This window comes from Podarcis raffonei, chromosome 5 (assembly GCF_027172205.1).
Source record: "Podarcis raffonei isolate rPodRaf1 chromosome 5, rPodRaf1.pri, whole genome shotgun sequence".
NCBI classification, from domain to species: Eukaryota; Metazoa; Chordata; class Lepidosauria; order Squamata; family Lacertidae; genus Podarcis; species Podarcis raffonei.
Genome location: NC_070606.1, coordinates 86,421,655 through 86,438,291, shown reverse-complemented (window position 1 = coordinate 86,438,291; position 16,637 = coordinate 86,421,655). Strand labels below are relative to the sequence as shown.

General features: G+C 44.5%; 1 protein-coding gene and 1 long non-coding RNA gene across 2 annotated transcripts in view; one reads left to right on the top strand and one right to left on the bottom strand.

Moving 5' to 3' along the window:
- GPR160 (G protein-coupled receptor 160) overlaps positions 1-7,925 on the bottom strand; it is a 35,683-nt gene extending 27,758 nt beyond the window's left edge. Inside the window, exon 1 of the mRNA XM_053390530.1 lies at positions 7,564-7,925. The gene's annotated coding sequence lies outside the window, so the exon portion shown is untranslated. The remainder of the gene's footprint in view (positions 1-7,563) is intronic.
- Positions 1-14,516, top strand: part of LOC128414761 (uncharacterized) — a 29,109-nt gene extending 14,593 nt beyond the window's left edge. Inside the window, exon 4 of the long non-coding RNA XR_008330725.1 lies at positions 13,981-14,516. This is a non-coding gene — a long non-coding RNA (uncharacterized LOC128414761). The remainder of the gene's footprint in view (positions 1-13,980) is intronic.
- Positions 14,517-16,637: the final 2,121 nt, after the last annotated feature.

Below are 16,637 nucleotides of genomic sequence, written 5' to 3'. Positions count from 1 at the left end.
AAGGCCCTCTGCCTATCTCCCTGTAACCTCACAGTGAGGGAACTGCCAGAAAGCCCTCATAGCTGGACCTCAGTGTCTGGGCTGAACAAAGGGGAAGGAGACGCTCCTTCAGAATGCTCCAATAAGAACTAGAGGGCACCAGGTTGGTGAAGCCTGTCTTAGATTAGTATGTTTTCTATGGGCTGTGGCCCCATTGAGCTCCACCTTTAGCTCTCCTACTGCCTTCTGAACAGGCTCTATCCTAGGCCCTGACCAGGTACAAGAGTTTGGATTTTAGGGAGTTGACAGCCCAGTGGGGAACATGTAACAATAGTTTTCTGCCCATGAGTTCATTTAAATTAAGCACTGATGTTGCACAATTGAGTCCTTTACTCAATAACGATGATGAATCACACCCAAGAAAAGTTAACATTTCTTGCCGAGCAGGAAAGGTTTCAGCAAGCGATCAGTAAGGCATTCAGAGGCCGAATCCAGATCTCTGTTTACACAGTTTTTATAGTAATATAAGTTATGCATGCAAGACACCCAGTGCTACAGTTTTACCCCAGCTTAACCACAAATACAGATGTTTCCACAACTCAGCTAGCTCAGCTTTTTCCTGTTTATAATCTTGTTATAAAAGTCATACCCTTGCACGTTCTTAAAACTTTCCTTGTGGTTTGCACTTTCTCTGTCCCTCTTAAGCTTGCGTTTCAGCATGATTACAGTGCTCTAACAATGAAGGTGGTAGAGCATAGTCAACATGGCTGGAAGCTGTTGATAGCCTTGCCCTGCAATGATTTGTCTTATCCTCCTTTAAAGCCATCCAAGCTGGTGGCCATCACTGTCTCCTGTGGGAGTGAGTTCCTTATTTTAACTATGCTATGTGATTAAGCACTCGCTTCTGTCTGCCCTGAATCTTCCCACATTCAGCATCACTGGATGTCCACAAGTCCTAGTGTTATGAGAGAGGGAGAAAAACTTTTCTCTATCCATTTCCTCCATGCCGTGCACAATCTTAGAAACTTCTACCATGCTTTCTATCATGCTGCTGAACTACAACTGCTGTCATCCCTGACCACTGGCTAAACTTGCTGGGGGTGATAGGAGCTGTAGTTCAACATCTGGAGGGTTAAAGGTTCCTCACCTCCGTTATAGAGATTTGAAGGGGCCCCAGGGAGAAGAGGTGGCCCCAAGTGGATGTTACAGGAATGAATTCCATGTATATCCAGCTTCTTGCAGCTGGATGGGCTGTGGGAGAAGAGATGTGTAAAGGCACACTTTTGTTTGATGCTCACTCCCTTATAGAAGGCAGGGGCCCTGCTCACTTCCTGTTCTGTTAAGGAAGAGATAATTCCGTTTACCTTCCATTCAACTAGTCTTTGAAGCTGTGTATGTCAACTGAAAACAGCTTGTTCCTGGAACTGCTGTGTGCTGAAGATATAGGGCCCCTTATCTTTATGCCTTTATAGGTGTGCACACCACCTAGTAAAGTAGCTAAAAAACACCTTTTCATCAGCGACTGACCCAATAAACCTTTTCTCTCATCCACACTGCTCTTTGGAACGGAGATCTTAGCAACAGCACTGTTTTAGTGTAAGCCATACATAATAGGTATGCCCCCTATCTCCACCCCCACAGGTTTTCTCAGAAGTCTTGCACCATAAAAATCCAATGAGCACAGGCAAATATTTATATTCATATGTATTTATGTGCACATGCACAAAAAGGCAAAAGGGGAGGAGAAAAGAAATAAGTGACCTCGCACATGTTTCCAAAAGTAGTGCACAATAAATTTTACTAGCCAACTCTCACACACATACATTGGTACCCTTTAAAAAAATGGGGGGGGGGGGAGATGTGTTGTGATTTAGTGACTGAAGTGTACGTACCTAAATGAAGGAGACCACAGGTTCACATTCCTGCTGGAATATGAGCTCACTGTATGACTCTGACTCCTCCATTCACTCTCAGCTTAATCTGCCTCACATAGTTATTGTGAGGATAAAGTGTTACCGGAAAAATCCGAGGGCTCCCTTGGACAAAAAGTAAAGACACCAACCAGGATAAGGTACCCCTGCCCGTACGAGCCAGTCTTGCCAGACTCTAGGGTTGTGCGCTCATCTCACTCTATAGGCTGGGAGCCAGCGCTGTCCGCAGACACTTCCGGGTCACGTGGCCAGCGTGACAAGCTGCATCTGGCGAGCCAGCGCAGCACACAGAAACGCTGTTTACCTTCCCGCTGGTAAGCGGTCCCTATTTATCTACTTGCACCCAGAGGTGCTTTCGAACTGCTAGGTTGGCAGACGCTGGGACCGAACGACGGGAGCGCACCCCGCCGTGGGGATTCGAACCGCCGACCATGCGATCGGCAAGTCCTAGGTGCTGAGGCTTTAACCCACAGCGCCACCCACATCCCCATCACCACCCGCATCCCCATAAACCAGGATAACTTGGAGCAAAACAGCAGCCTGTAGGCTTGGCCTTTATTGAACTGTTGCAACAGGGTGCTCCCCTCACTTGTAGGAGAGAGGAAAGACACAGAAAAATGGTGTGCAAGGCCTTATAAAAACTTTTGAAATTCCCACCCTGTAGATCAAGACCACCCCCAGAAACATCATGCATATATTACAGAAAGGAGGGGTTGAGGGAGGAGTTGTGGTGGTAACCTGAGTGTCCTGTCACCTGGCTGGTTCCCTTCTCCCCCTCCCCATGAGTCATTTTCAGAAGACAAAAGGTAGTCGCAGTTTCCTGCCCCCTGAGGGGGAATCCAATCACTGTTCTTGTTGTTGAATTCACTCGTGTATGCAGTCCGTTGTGTTGTTGATGGTCTTCTGTCTGAGACCATCAGGGTTGGCATAGCAACTGGGCAGGGCTCCTGTGGATGTGCTGGGATGCTCAAGGGATTATGGTGACCTGTATCAAACCTTCCCCATTTTGTAGTCCTTCCTTCATGGAGTAAAATAAAAGTGGAACAGTGCAAATCCGATGTATGGTTGCTTTTTCTATAAATTCATAACAGAAGCGTAGTTTATGTAGTGTGTGAGTGTGAGTGAAGTTTGCACAAACTGAATGATTGGGGGGGTGGGTTTCCTGCTACAAAAGTAAGGGGGAGTATGTATGCCATCCTGAGCTCCTTGAAGGAACAGTGAATAAAAATGCAGGGGGGGAAGACAGAATTTTTAAAAATCACCAGTTATTTCCAATATATAGAAGCTCCCCTATCTGGTTGCCCAATGGTTATTACCCACTGTAGGCGATTAGGCAAGTAGGAATTTGCAAGCTTGAAACAAATGAACGGCAATATATTGTAACCCTTAATGCCTTTTCCCGTCAGAGGTGTTTTTTCACTAATCTAGAGCTCTAAAATAATTCCTTATTATTTTAAGGAGTAGCTTTAGCAGCCTTGGCTGACCAGGTCTGGTGACGGGGTCCTCAGCATGGTCTAAGGTATCTTTTTACATTTCCCAACACTTAATTTCTTAATTGTACCTACCTGAACAGCAACCTATGTATGTATGTATGTATGTATGTATGTATGTATGTATGTAGAATCACAGCCTTCTAAATGACTCTATTTCATTCTACTTCCATGCCCACCTGCTGAAATGTGAAGCCAGTGGGCATGATAGGACATTTTCAGAGACACTTGAACTGTAGACACCCCCCCCCAAGTGAGGAACCCTAGATTGCCTTGTAACAGGTATTGCCAAAGTGGGCAATGGTCAAGGATGCTGGGAATTGTAGTCCAACAACATCAGGAGTGTACCAAGTTGGCTATTCCTGACCTACAGCTAGATTCCTATGCAATCCCACCCTGACCTAGTTGATAATTATCCCCCGTCTGTTGAAACTTACAAGTTTGGGGAAAGCCTTGTCAATTTCACCCATGTCTCCTCAGGGTTTGCATTAAACACACACACACACAACTGAGCTATTACTATGTGTATTGCCATTGGTGTATATGTATAAGAACAACATGCAAATGAAATTAGTGGGCTTTCTCATGGACCTTGTCAGTTTTATTTCAAAAGGGAGGAAAGGCAATGGAAAAGGTGTTGAACAGATGCCCCTCACATTCATTCATTCATTGAAAAAGGAGGAATAGGAGGAATTGGGTTATAACTGTGAATGGTGACCATAAAAACAGTTCTGTCACACAGGGAAGAGAGCTTAAACTGTGAAAAAAGGCCATGCCAAAATGTGAACTTCTTTACTGGGAGCAGGGGAAAGTGGATGAAAGACTAAAAATGTGCTTTGTATAGAACACCACCTATTCACAAATGTTGTGCATTTTGCAAGTTGTAATTGTAAATCTACCTTCTTGCATAGCCAGTTTTTTAAAAACCCTAATAAAAATGCATTTCTGTCTTTCAGGCATGCTTTCAGTTGCACATCCACGATGGGAAAGAAGCTCAAAAGCTTCTTTAGTATACATGTGGTTTGGCTGCACACACCCTTCCATATTCTCATTATCTTCATGGCAACGCTATAAAAAGCTATGTTGGACTTGCGTAGGTGAGAAAAAGTATTTTTTCTCCTTGTCTACCCACCCTCCAGTAAGAACATCATCTACACTAAGCAACAATCATTTTCCAGCTTGACACACCCTGTTACAGAGGTAACCCAAGCCACAATTTCAAAGGCTTGTTTATTCTTTGGCTTTCTTTTGTCACCGTATGCTATATGCCTAAGAAAAATGTATCAGGACATATGACAAAAGCAACTGATATTCTGGCCCTGATAGGAAGAGAGATTTTTCTGTGCTTAATCTTTGTACTTGTTTTAAAGCACAGGTGAGGGAGAAGAACAGATGGCACAAGGAGAGCCACAATTTTGCAAAGTTGTCTCAGAGTACAGTTGGCAGAGCTTTGGTCTAAATCATGGGGCAAGGTCATAGCTGAGTGGTAGAGCGTCTGCTCTGCACATAGAAGGTGGTCTCGGGTTCAACCTTCAACATCTCTCCAGGTACGGCTGGCAATTTATCATTCCAATCAATGATAAAGCAAACTCAGTTTTTCTTCAAACTTATCTCTTAATCTGCCTTCTCTTACTTGATTAGAGAAGTAATATTGATGGTATACGCTGTTCCCCACATCTTAGAAAGCCATAAATCTCTAGAGGTTAGTATGGAAAGTCTGCAGTTTTGACAAATTAGCATTCTACAGTTGCCATATTTTGAGGAGCAAAAAAGAGGACACATTTGCCGACTTCTGCTTTTAACTATGGATTGCTATGACGACTCTACCCATGAAAAAGAGGACATGTCCTGGAAAGAGAGGACATATGGCAACCCTAGTTAGCAAATGGAGCTTATCAATGGTGTTGGCATGTTCTCAAAGAGCAACCGCATACACACATGCCATTTGTGAGAACTCTTCTTTATGTTTATAAATTAAACCAGTGTGTTTCTTTATTATTATTTTATCAGATTTCTGGAGTCATATTTCTGCCCAGCTTGATAAACCTTACCATAGTTTTACACTCTTGATCTAACCATGCACACCAAACTACAAAGGAAGCCTGCCGTGCTGAAATCAGAGTTTAGAGAGTTGGCATAAACACCGCCCTATTTCATTTTGCCCCATATCTCCTGCCAAAACCTACTTCAGTTCATTAACATTTCCTGTTACCACATCCCAGAATGGTCCAAAATAACCCAGAAAGAAATTCAGGAAATGTCCCAGTAGCACCCACAAGAGCGCGCTTTATATACAATTGTATTTTTATGTACCTTGCCAAGATGTTGCTGCGTCACAGCCATTGTTCTGTAAGTTTCTAAAATTGAAGGGTTGGCTAGCAGAAGGTTAATGGAGCTGAAGGGTGTCTTAATAGTCCTGGCAAATTTGCCAAGTATCTCCTTTGTGGGAAATTACAGGTAAATTGTTGACAGTGGCTTGCAAATAGTGTGGAGTAGGGAACCAAGGTCTGCCAGATGTTGTTAGATTACAGATTTCATCAGGCTGTGTTCACACGTCCATTTACTGTACATTCACTGTGTTTTAAGTGCTGAATTTTTAATCTGAGTTCACAGGAAATTTATCCAAAGTGCATATGCATCCTTTACTTTGTTACAAAATACTACAGTTTGAGGAAGTTGGGCTGATTTGAACAGCTGGCGGTGGGGAAGAACTGTGAAACACTGGGGGGGGGGGTTCACTGTGCTCTAAGTGGGGTAATGTGAACACACCCTAGGAGCTTGTGAAGGAAGCAGGCTGGAAGTTAAGAGAGACTGAGAAAGGCACAGACACACAGAGCTGAATACAGTATCTGTGAGCATCTTACAGTGCTTTCTCTAGAGCTCCAGTGTAGAAGCAGTTGGCCATGGTTGTCTGCTGAAATGTTTAAGCCAGGGGTCAGCAATCTTTTTCAGCTGAGGGCCGGTCCACCATTCCTCAGATCATGTGGTGGGCCGGACTATACTTTTTTTTGGGGGGGGGGAATATGAACAAATTCCTATGGCCCACAAATAACCCAGAGATGCATTTTAAATAAAAGCACACATTCTACTCATGTAAAAACACGCTGATACGCAGTGGCGTAGCATGGGGGGTGCAGGGGGGGGCCGGCCGCACCAGGCGCAACATCTGGGGGTTAGGGTTAGGGGGCGCAAATCCACGGGTTAGGGGGCGCAAATCCACGGGTTAGGGGGCACAAATCCACGGGTTAGGGGGCACAAATTACTTGCCTTGCCCCGGGTGCTGACAACCCACGCTACGCCACTGCTGATACCCAGACCGTCCGCAGGCCGGATTAAGAAGGCGATTGGGCCGCATCTGGCCCCTGGGCCTTAGGTTGCCTACCCCGATTTAAGCTGTGCCTTCACCTATGATGAATCTGCAGATTTGTAAATGGATGTGAATATTATGAAGTGCCAATAAGGCTCCTTCCAAGCGATCTCCTTCAAAATGTAAATAAAACTAACCCTGGAACATCTCACTTATTGGAGAAGTGGAGTGAGTATAATAAATATACATATATAATTATTGCCTTGATGTTATTAGACTTCACAAAACTCTCCTGTGTGATTTAAGTTTTAGACCTGCATCTTTCAAGGGCAGCAGTATTGCTAACCTCACAATTTGGAAACCTCAACAATATTGCAATTAGATAGCACAACCAGTTTTCTGTTACGGTAATTCTCTTCCCCAACATATTACTTCACATGCACCATACATTTAAAGCATATTCCTCCAAAGAATCTCGGAAGCTTAAATTTGTTAAGGGTGCTGGGAGTTATAGCTATGTTGAGATAAAGTGCAGTTCCCAGAAAACTCTTTCTGGGTGTGTGTGCTTTAAATGTACAGTGTGTACTTCTGAGAACATGAGAAGTGGAGACATTAAAAAGTCAGAGGCGCCTGAGATGTAATGAGTCTGGCGAGCTTACAAAAACAGCCCACAGGAAACAGAATCCACAAAAGGTATCAGCTTTAGAGTAGCAAAATAAAAAACCTCAACCCACATAATACCTGACAGATTCAGGGGATGCCATTTCATGACATTTTGAATGTCCAAATGACTTTTGGCATGATCAGGTAATGACAAGTGTTCTGGACTATTCCCAAAATTGCTTCTGCTACTCACTGTCACAGCAGGGTGGGACTGAAGCGACCATCCTCAGGTGGGAGCAAGTCAGGTCATTCCAGGGTTTTCCAGCCAGATGGTCTCAAAGCCTAATACAGAAGAACTTTGAATGTGGACTTGAGCAAGCAGCAGATGGGAAGGTGACCAAGGTAGCATCTGAGAACAAGCTCCTGCTTGTCTGTGTAATGAGTGCCAGTTTACAAGTGAAAAAAGAAGGGCAGAGTCCAGGTAGGGGAGAAGGAGGTTGGACAAAAGCACGCAGAGCAGGAGGTGGAGCTCATTTCCTGAAAAGCAGCTCTCTGGAAGAAGGAGTGCAGAAGTGGAATACAGCAGTTGAGAAAACAGCTATGCTATCTAGGCAAGGTGGCAATATTTTAAGATGCTGCATTAGTACCACACTGTGGGAAATGAGAGTTGCCTCCTCCTCTGTAGGATCTGCTGCCAAACACTCCCAGAGAATCCATTTTGATGGAAGTTCCAGATTGCTGTCTTGGGAGTTCAGAAGTTTCTCGGTAATTTCTAATGAGGCTTCTTCTCTTTGCCTTACTTTTGGTGCTCCCCTGAGACTGGTTGTTTTCATGCTCCACTAGAATTCCCAGTGGAATTCCTCAACCCCACCTTTGTTGAAATGTGCTAAGCAGAAATTCAGCCAGTGAAGCTTTTCGTAGTATGTAGATGCAAAACTGATGCATCCCATGAGATGCATGGTTCTAAGTACATGTCCACTTGCATTAGGAATACCATGGGAGGGAAGCAGCTGGAGGGAAGCAATTCACAGCAGGAAAATTAGTGATGGGGAAGGCTTATAATGCAACACTTCCCACCTGCTGTTTCTATGCTAAAAATGGGATCATCCCCAAGCAGTTTTTCTTCAGAAAATAGTTGTTTCCAGATGAAGGTTTAATATTGCAAATGGGTTGTTCAGCCAGCACAAACTGGTTTTAGGACAGCAGGTTCTTTCAACTTACCAAATTACTCCCTGGAAAGGACAGATCCAGATTAAATCGGGGGAAATGGGCTGGCATTTTGATGCCAACAGCATTATGTGAACACTTATCCAGACCAGCAGGGTTCAAAGGGCAGTGTAACCTCAACAAGCCCAGGTCAAGCACAGGGAATCAGTTTAACAGCAACAGAGTCCCCGAAAGAATCCTGGAAACTGTAATTTGTTAAGGATACTGACCTTGTAGAGCTACAATTACCAGTATCCTTAGCAACTACAGTTCACAAGATTCTTCATGCAAGTTAACATGGTATAAGAATGCTTTAAAGGCATGGTGTGGATGATACAAACTGATGTGGAGACTAGGTCAGACAACAGTACAAGGTCAATAGTGCAGGGTCAAATTAATTACAGTGGTACCTCGGTTTACAAACTTAATCTGTTCTGGAAGTCCGTTCTTAAACCGAAACTGTTCTTAAACCGAGGCACGCTTTCCCTAATGGGGCCTCCTGCCACTGGTGCTCTTCCACCATTCAGATTCCGTTCTTAGACCAAGGTAAAGTTCGCAAACCAGGGCACTACTTCCGGTTTTGTGGCGTTCGTAAACCGAATCGTTCATGAACAGGACTGTTCTTGAACCGAGGTACCACTGTAATTACTTTTACAGTCCACTGATACTCAAGGTACAGTCAAACCTTGGTTGTCGAACACAATCTGTTCCGGAAGCCCACCCGGCTTCCAAAATGTTTGACAACCGAGGCATGGCTTCTGATTGGTTGCAAGAGCTTCATGCACTCAAATGGAAGCCACGTCGGATGTTTGGCTTCCAAAAAACAGAGAACTGGAGCATTTACTTCTGGGTTTTCAGCATTCAAGAGCTGAAATGTTTGAAAATGGAGCCGTCCAACAACCGAGGTTTGACTGTACAACATAGCCAGGAGGGGGAATTGGGAGCAAGGTGCCAAAGTACCAGGAACCAGTTCTGTTGGCAGCAACAAGGCGGCTGAAGAGGGAGACCTCTGTGGTACCTAACCCCAGTTACTGGTAGTGAAGGTGTTCCAGGGATTCCTTACTCATGAGCCATGCAAAAACACTGAGTCTATCAATGCATGCTATGATATTGCTCTTCAGGCCCAGGCCTTTTGGCACCAGTGTTCTCCAGAATTGAAGGATGGATCCAACACTTCCTGTGACAGCTTCATGGGTTCTTCAGTAGGCCCCTCAAGGGGATTCTCAGCACTCAAACCTGTGGGGTGTCCAGTTTGGCCTCCGACGTGTCAGTGTTTGGTACCAGGTCAGGGCTAGGCATGACAGCAGCTAAACTGACCCAGGTGAAACAAATTCATTTCTGCTGTATGGAATGTTGTGTAGGAACCACAGCAATCAGTCAAGCCAGAGCTTGTGCAAAAATGCCATTGCTGAATCACCAAGCCTGTTGGTGTGAAAGTTACAGCCTGCTTGAACATTCTTGCAAAGGTCTTCCCATTTGGTACTCTCAGAGACAGAAAGAGGAAATTGCACAAGGCACAGCTTGGACTTGCCTGATATACTTTGCTGTTACAAGCAATTGCATTATCCAAGGTGTGGCTCAAACACAAGCTTCCTTACTGAGAGTCCTCCTCCATATTGGAGCAGCGTTGTAATTAGGGGATTTTAGGCTCTGGAGACTTAATGGTTTTACAGCCCCAACCCCACCCGCTTTTAATGGTATTGCGTAAGTCACTTCAAAATTTGGTAAACAAGTTCTCAAAGGAGAAATAGTTCAAACTTTACCTGACTTGAGAAACAGGAAGCCTCCTTGTCTGCATCTACAACAACAGCCCCTCTGTATGCCAAGCATGGCGTAACCCAAACCAATTCATATTTTCTCAGAAGGCACGCGAAAGAAAGATGGCTCTGAAGCAGAAAAGACTTAAATATTAGTCCCATAGTGCAGATGTGAAAGAGAGAAATACTCATGCCTAAAGCCACCTAGTAAGTCCTTGTGAACAATTGTTAAGAATGCACCACCTGGCTCCGTTTATACAAGAACAAACACCCTTGTACACTTAAGGGGATGACTCCCAAATAATTAAATACTTGTTGTGGGGTGGTGGGGGCGCCAGGTCAAGGACAGACCGGAGGAGGCCACCAGCAGCTACTGGAGGTCCGTGGGACTTAATTCAGGAGATCTCAACACCACTGTGGGACATCATAGGAGCTGGTGGAAGAGGGACCATTGGAAGAGCAGGAAGACAGCACAGAACACCAGGAATACAGGGAAGAAGAGATCAAACAGCCTTCCAGCACAGAGGGAACTAGAACCCTGAAGGAACATGACTATTTGCTATCCCGACTCTCTGAGAGCCAGGAGGAGGATTAGGAGGGCAGAACAACTGCCATGGCTGGTACAAAGGAGTGCAGGATTGAGAGCACATGACTCACCACCTGAAACCAATTAAGAGTCAACACCTGGAACCAATGGAGTCAAAACTCAGGTGGTGAGTCTCCGCCCCCATCAACTAAAGGCTATATAAGAAGAGAGTAACTTACCAGGGTGGATGCTTGCTTGACATGAAGGTTGTACAGGAAAGGGAGAGTAGCAGAGGCAACAGTGACAGAGGGAAGCGAGGCGAGTATTGCCTGAACAGCAGAGGTGTATGTGGGTCGTGCCAGGAAGTTGCTGTGATCCTGGACCGGAGGAGGATGTGAAAGCAAGGAAAAGCCAACATGTAGGGACCACCCGTGTAGCTAGCTGGTGTATAGGAGCCACCAGCTGTGCTGCTGGGACTGAGAACACCCCTGGGATCAGCATGGCACATAGGCTGCTGACTCTCAGCACAGAGTGCCTGTGGGACACTGCTTCAGGGCACATAGCTATAAACATCACTGTTATTGCACCTGTGCAAATGCAGAGTGTCACAACTGCAGCAAAGAAAATATGTGTATTTTACAGGATGTGTAAAGCTGCAATCTTCAAACATCTAAGCTTATTAGATAAAGGAAAGATCTATAGCTGTTAGCCACAGCCCTCTGCATACCGACACATATACAAAAGCAATTAACTATACTGTAGACATAAAATATGAGCAACAAAGCTTCCTGGTTCTAATTTCATTTACAGAGCAAAGCTGAAATAAAACTGATTACTTCTGAAGCTTTTCCCTTTGTTCAAATCAATCACCTTTACAGGGTTGTTGTAAGGATAATCGCAAGATAATGGATCTGAAACACTTTGAACGTTGAAAAACAAGATATAAGTGCTAAGTAATGCCAAAATGGTATTTGTTCTTACTGGACTTCAAACCCATGTTATCAAACTAATAGATGGAATAATAGTTTGAACAAATAAATGGATTTTAGAGAAAGTGGAGCAGGAGATTGCATAGTCTCTTTGCCCTTGCACAGAAGACAAAGAAATCAAAAATTTTTAAAGGAGGAAAGGTACTCTATCTCAAAAGAAGTGTGTGTTAAAAATCGACATTGAAAGTTTATTTATTATGAGTTGCCCACATCTAAGAGCATTATGTTTAAGAGGGATAAAGTGAGAACCTGGATCTCATCTCATCTCATGTCCTCCTACACTTATTTTTATCTTTTAGGTGGAGGCAACAAACAGAATTGTAACCAGGTCTACTCAGAAAGAAGTCTCCTTGAATTCAATGAGGTTTACTCCCAGGTCACTGGAGTTAAGACTGCAGCCTAAATGAGGGTAATGGATGCCCATTTCAGCAAAAAATTATGGCATCTGCTAGACGAGACATGTGGCTCCGGAGACATATGGCTTCTTTTTTTAAGTCATAAGACAAGGCCTGGGAGCCTTTGGCCCTCCAGACGTTGCTGAACTACACTCCCATCATCCCTGGTCAATGGCCATGCTTGCTAGGGCTGATGGGAGTTGTAGTCCAGCAACATTGGGAGGGCCAAAGGCTCCGCACCTGTCAAAATGGAAGGTCAGGCCATTTTTTCTCCTCATTAGTTGGCAAACCTATCCCTATTAGGCTGCCTGCTTTAAGATGAAAATGTAGCTGAATGCTAGTGAAATTATTGCTCTTTAGGTGACCCTGAAGGCACAAACAATGGGAAACTGCCCTGGGTTACGACTTTATATATTTTTGTACTCTCTCTCAAATGAGGTTTTGCTTACGCTTACTACTTTTGCATGAACCCATAGGGGGAGGTGGTGATTAAGCTAGAAAGGAAAGTCTATATAAAATACCTGTTTAACCAGTATAAGATAAGATTCTGCCCCTAAGTAGCTCCTCAAAAATGTTTTAGGACCTTTCCTCGCCATCTGATCTGGGGGGTTGGGGGTTGTCGCCTTTGTTGCTCACTTGAGGTGCTCCCTCATGGATGCCTTTCTGTTGTGTGAGGATTTGGTGCTTTCATACAGCTGTATTAGTTGTCCCTTCCTCAGGAGGAATATACTTCCTGAAGCCAGCGATGGCTAGCAGAGACTTGCAGTCAAATATTTTCCCGTCGGTATGTAACTTTGCTTTCTTCAGAACTTGCAAAGTTTGTTTTAAAAAGTACTTTGATATGTCCCAATCAGAATTTACTCAAGTTGTTCACCCCTTTACAAAACAAACCAATTCAGCTCACATTCAGTTCACAGTTCGAGTCCAGCAATTTTTTCCCCTCCCTCCCTTCCTTCCTTCCTTCCTTCCTTCCTTCCTTTCTTTCTTTCTTTCTTTCTTTCTTTCTTTCTTTCTTTCTTTCTTTCCAGCATTCAGAATGTTGCCAAGCTGCTGTGCTTAAGTATACTTAAGACTAATAAAATATCAAAACTCTCACACAGTAGAATGGGAATGGTTTAATACGTTTCCCCCAACAATAATGATCTTTGAACTTAAAGGTCCAAAGAATCTAAACTCTAAAAAGTGTTTGTTTTTTTTATAAAAAAACATGTTAGAGAATTTATGTGAATATGAACTAGATATTGTACAAAGTTCTACCCAAAGCAAACTTATGTTTGGTTCACCTGGCAATTATGGGAACTACATGTTCAGTAGGAGTTCAGGTTTTTGAACTAATTCAGTGAACTTTGTTAAACCAAATTGGTTCATTCCAAGCACTGATTTTCCTCACCTCTGCAGTCAGAGGCACCTTTTGAGATTTTGAATGCTCTGTTTCCTTGTAGTTGCACCTGGACTTTCTGTAAGGGGAGGAGTTATTTATATATTTTGTTGAATTTCAACTCTGTGCCTTGTTAGTTCTCATCAATTGTAATCACTCAGTTAAACACCCTGGTGGATTCTTTTGCACAGTTCCAAATTCCATAACCTTTCCAAGGCAGGTCTGTAAGGCATTATTTTCTTTACTCAAGATTAATCCACATCCGGAATGAGTATCAAGGTGCAAAATTGTTCTCATTCCAACATGAAAAGAATCTAGTCATAGCTAGCCAGAGACAACACTTTAAAAAGAAGTTTGCACAGTACTTGCTTTCTGACTTTACAGGATTCACATTTCCATGTTTTCTTTAAAATTGTCAGGACCTGCACCAGGAGCAGCTGTTTGGGCTCTCACTTTGATGAATGGGGCCAGATCCAGCAGGCCAGTGTCACTGGTGGTAGAGCAACAGGCCTCATTGTGGTGCAGCCAGATCCCATTGAATCAGCGGCTTCTGAGCTAGGCATCACGCAGCTGGGATCTCCGGAGACTCTAGGAACCATCTCCCGCCACACAAGAAACCCTCATCTTCCTATTGAACTGGTAGGGTGGCCATGTGTTTTACTTTCACATATACTGGGCAGGCCCTGATCTTGCCATAGGATTGCCCCAACGGTTTATAGTACTTCCTGGTGCCAGCTATGGCTTCTATGGAAACAGAAGGGGGCATTAAGCACTGGAACACCCACTCGCCTGATTACTCTGCTCCAAATCGCCTCTTCCTGAACCCGATTTACTGTAGTAGAAGCAGACATTGGGATTGTGTTACATACATTTGCTTACTGTAGTGTGAATTTTCCTCCTCTCTGTAATAACTATTTACCATCGCCTGGAGAAAGCTTAATAGTGGGGTAGGAGAGCTGGGGGGAAATTCACATCTGGCAACCAATGCGTCCCTTTGGTTTCAGATCATATATGGGTAAAGGTAAAGGTACCCCTGCCCGTACGGGCCAGTCGTGTCTGACTCTAGGGTTGTGTGCCCATCTCACTTAAGAGGCCGGGGGCCAGCGCTGTCCGAAGACACTTCCGGGTCACGTGGCCAGCATGACGAAGCTGCTCTGGCGAGCCGGCACCAGCGCAGCACACGGATACGCCATTTACCTTCCCGCTATAAAGCGGTACCTATTTATCTACTTGCACTTTAAGGGTGCTTTCGAACTGCTAGGTGGGCAGGAGCTGGGACCGAACGACGGGAGCTCACCCCGCCGTGGGGATTCGAACCACCGACGAAAGATGGCGACGGAGGTAGCAGCCTAGCCAGAACCTCCTGTCTTCAATTAAGCTTTTAATTAGGTTTTAGCAATCTTCTGACCCTATGTTTATATTTTTAGTCGTCATTTCCCCCCCCCCTCTGCTTTTAGCCTAATGGTTTATTGTTTTACTGTTTTATTACCTACTGTTTTATGGCTCAACTCGATTTAGCGTAACAAGGAACGCTAAAGAAGATAGATTGCAGTCTTTGCAACTAACACACAGCTTTCATCCATTGAAGGGAGGCACGAACCCGCTGTATCGTCAAGGCTGAGGTAAATTATTCCCCTTTCCAAAAATATTTCTGCGGTGAGCGTTGAAAGCCTTAAAGCTAAGAACTAAAGACGGAAAAGGGAGCAGAAACCCTAGAGGCCCACCGAGATAAGGGGCAAGCGTTAAACCTTGCTTGTAAAACAACCCTCCCCACCCTTCGAAGGTGGGAAACTGGAAGGTGGGAAACTGGAAGATAAACATAATCCATCTTGTGAGCAAGACAAGTGAAGCCAAAAAACCCAGGACTAAGAGACTCCAGCAAACTGCTCCCAATTACCTTTTTCCACGCTCAATATGGTCCTTACAAGAAAGAACTATATGGACCTGGGAATTGCACCAATATCACCTCAGGGGGAGTGGGAGCCCCAAGGGAAGCAAAGTAAAATCACCAATTACTTCCCCCATAAAGAAGGGAGTAAGAATCCACAGCACGAGATCACTCCAAAAGAAATTGCCCCTACTGTGCTGGATTGGTCATTACAATGCAAAGACTTACAAACTGAGCTTGAAAGACCAAATTATTCCATGAGCTGGGCGCAGGAACTGGACCTAGCTGAGAACGCCTTGATGACCAATTCCCCCAACCCCAATGACCTCGAGCACCAAAAATCAACCCAGAATCTCAGGGAAAACCAGCAAGACCCTCAGAATCTCAGGGGAAACCAGCAAGACCCTCAACCCACAGCGAATGCCAACAGTATAGAAGAGAGGGGTGACCAGTTACATGATCAAATAGATCAGATACGCACAGACCTGTACAATATAAAAAACTTCCTAGCAGTAACAAATGGCCTACTCCTGACGCTCGTGGAGAATTTCAACCAAGCAAAAAGAGCCACAGATCAGTCCTTGGACTCAGAGGCTAGAATCCACATACCACCCAAAAAGAACTCACGCAAAAGAAAACTGGAACCCAAGATGAAGAAAACTAAAAACATCAAAAATTTTAAGCCGTCCAGAAAAACCCAACACATCAGTAAAAAACAGTGGCAGAAACTCTTCAACTTATTATCATCACCTCCTATATCCACAAAAAAAATCAAAGCTCAAGGCACCAAAGAGATTGACAAGGGAGACTCGCCAAAGACCAAACCCCTCCCCATATGTGAAAATAATTCCCCAAGTACATTCAAAGAAATAAGCCCCCCCACGGCTGTTCTCCCCCTATGTTCGCCCAGCCTGACAAAAGCAACCAAACTACAGCTGGATGTTCCTGCCTTGAATCCACCTAGGACCCCCGTAGCAACTGCAAACAGAAGTAAGTCGGGGATCTCCAATATAGACGGGAACCCACGGGAACTCCAAGCCCGCACTAGAAAGAAAGAATGGATCCTGGTCCTAAGCCCAGAAAAGATGGTATTCACGAACTATCCAAAACCACTGGGTCCTCGCACAGGGACAGACCGCGTGAGGCACCTGCTGACTATTATAAACAACATTCTACCTGGGGCAGTTA